We start from the raw sequence: 3,125 nt of genomic DNA, 5'->3' as shown, positions 1-3,125 counted from the left end.
TTAACATATTTTTAAGATTTATCCATGTTGTAGCATGAAGCATATCAACACTTCATTCCTTTTAATGGCTGAATAATATTCCACGGTATGGGTGTATTACAGTTTGCTTATCCATTTGGGATATTTGGGTTGTTTTCACCTTTTGGCTGACGTGCATAGTGCTGCTCTGAACATATGTGTACAAGTATTTGTTTGAGTCCCTGTTTTCAGTGCTTTGGAGTATATACCTAGGAGTGAAATTGCTGGGTCTTACGGTAATTCTATGTTTAACTTTTTGAGGAACCATCAAACTGGTTTCCAAAGTGACAGAGTCCCTTTACATTTCTGAGCATAGGTTTGTTAAGAGAAGAGGCTATTCGCCTTCAGAAACAAAACAGGATTTCCATCTGCTTTCTTGGATTTAGCATACTGTAGAATAAATCAGTTGTTCTCCATTCTGGCTGTATACCACAGAGTTTAAACAACAAAACAAAACAAAACAAAAAAGGAAATCAAGCAAGAAAGTTCCATCCAGGCTCCATCTCTAGAAATTCTGTTTTAATTTAATTTAATTTTAAATCTGGATTGAGCCTGGGCCACCCCAAGTGACCCCCAGGTAATTCTAATGGCAGCCATCATTAGAACTACTCTATATGAATTCTGGGGAAGTAATGCAAAAATTTCCCCCCAGAGAATAGGAATCATTAAATTGTCATGGACCCAGAACTAACTTTAATTTCTTCATTTCCTTGGCTATTTGACTCATAGCCATGTATCTGTACCTAGAATCATGCGTCAGACAGAATTGGACAAAAATAACTGGCTTAATGTGGAACATCCAATTTTATTTTAAGCTTAAAATTAATCATATATTATAGCAGTTAATAATTTTAAATGACGTTATTATTTTTAGCTAGTGATATTAGGAAACCAAAGGGAAATGTTCAATTTAGGATCCCTAGCCAGATATTATTTTTTATTAGACTTCCTTTCTGTATAATATTGGTAGAAAAAAATTATTCCTTCAAATGGCCATCTTAAAGACTAGAAGTCTAAAAGATAAGTTGGAGGCAAAAACATAAGGTGATCACCAATACTGGCATTTGCTGGAAAGGTAATGTGCAACAAAGAACCTGAATTCTACCTAAATTTCCTATACCTTTATCTGTGTTTAGTAGAAACATCATTATTTTCCATCCCCAATCCCATGCTATCTCTCTTTCTCTTCATCTTGGAAACTCTCCCTTCTCTTTGTCTCTCTCACTTTCTCTTTTTGGAAAAACATTCTTTCTGATATTATAGCAAATTATGTTCATTTTTTTCAGTATCCTTTTGACAAGCTTCCTGCAATCTTTACCAGTTTTTATAGCAGATTCTGAAAATACTACTTTTTCATAATGCCACGCTTTTCCAAATAAATTAGAGGTTTCTGAAGATTGCTATAATAACAGCTATTTATTTATACTTAAATAAGCAATCAATTTTAAATTGTATAGCTTAAGCAAAAATAGCTCTGTGCATTCTAGAATTACCCCTCCCACAGGTTGTGTAATGGCTTAACTAACTCTTCAATGAATCTCTCCCAAATAAGTGGACACCAGATCCTTTCCCATATGAACAGGCTTAATCATGTTCCTGGCTCTTAAATTTTAGATGGGGAGCAGGCTTTTCCTTCTTTCCCAAATATGATATTACAAAAGATTTTGCATTCAGGAAAGGATTCAAGCATTTGCAAAGGATACAACTATTTCCAGAGGAATACAACAAAAATATTTTTATTAATTTTCAGGCTCCATTGTAGATAAGAAAAAGTGAAGCTGATAATTATTGCTGCAATGGCAATTATACTGCATATATGAATGTATCAAATTAACATGTATACCTTAAATTTACACAATGTTGTATGTCAGACATGTTTTAATTAAAGAAAGTGAGGCTGAGGAAGTTAAGTACATTATCCAAGTTACTAAGTGGGTTGTTATTGAGTTCAGATCGCCTTGCCTGCCTCTTCCACTGTACCTTATTATCTCTCAGTATCTTTTCTTATCCCCCTACTGAAATCCTACCTATTCCGTCAGCCTAATGAGAAAAAGAATAACAAAAAAATAGAAAACCAGGAATTAATTAGGATCCCTGATTCATATAAAATAATACCAAATGCTTCTTGCAACTTAAAAATAATAAATTGAGGAATGCCTGGGTGGCTCAGTGGGTTAAGGGTCTGCCTTCAGCTCAGGTCAGGATCCCAGGGTTCTGGGCTTGAGCCCAGCATCGGGCTGTCTGCTCAGCAGTTTCTCCCTCTCCCTCTGCCCCTGTACCTGCTTGTGCTCTGGCACGCTCTCTCTCTCAAATAAATAAAATCTTAAAAAAATAATAAATTAGAAATTTTCAGAAGGCATATACTAGGAAAAGTATTGTTGCTTGGTAAACTTAACATTGAAAAGAATACAGGGTGTTTCAGTGTAACATATGATAAAAAGTGAAGGCGACTTAGGAGACTATAGAGATCAACGGCCTCAAAGAGCAATGCACAGATGGGCATAATCAGTCTCACCTGGGAACATGTGAGCAGTGCACATTCTCCAGGGGTGCCTGGGTGGCTCAGTCAGTTGAGTGCCAGACTCTTGACTTCGGCTCAGGCCATGATCTCAGGGTCGTAAGATCTAGCCCCCATCAGGCTGGGCGCTCAGTGGAGAGTCTGCTTATGCCTCTCACTCTGCTACCCACCCCCTTCAGGCTTTCTCTCATACACAAAATCTTAAAAAAAGAAAAAAAATTGGGGGGCACCTGGGTGGCTCAGTGGATTGAGTGTCTGCCTTTGGCTCAGGTCATGATCCCGGTGTCCTGGGATGGAGCCCCATGTTGGGCTTCCTGCTCAGTGCTTCTCCCTCTCCTTCTGCCCCTCCCCCTGATCATTCTCTCTCTCTCTCTCTCAAATAACTAAATAAATAAAACTTAAAAAAAAAAGCCTACTATTAAAAAGAAAGAAGAAAGAAAGAAAGAAAGAAAGAAAGAAAGAAAGAAAGAAAGAAAGAAAGAAAGAAAGAAAGAAAGAAAGAAAAAGAAAAAAAAGAAATGCAACCTCTCCAGATGCACCCTAACCTACTAAATCAGACTCCGGGGATGGAGCCAAGCAATCCGTTTCA

This window comes from Ursus maritimus, unplaced genomic scaffold, assembly GCF_017311325.1.
Source record: "Ursus maritimus isolate PB19 unplaced genomic scaffold, ASM1731132v1 scaffold_8, whole genome shotgun sequence".
In the NCBI taxonomy this organism is placed as follows: Eukaryota; Metazoa; Chordata; class Mammalia; order Carnivora; family Ursidae; genus Ursus; species Ursus maritimus.
The sequence above is the reverse complement of the archived record's forward strand: the minus strand, read 5'-3'. Positions refer to the sequence as shown.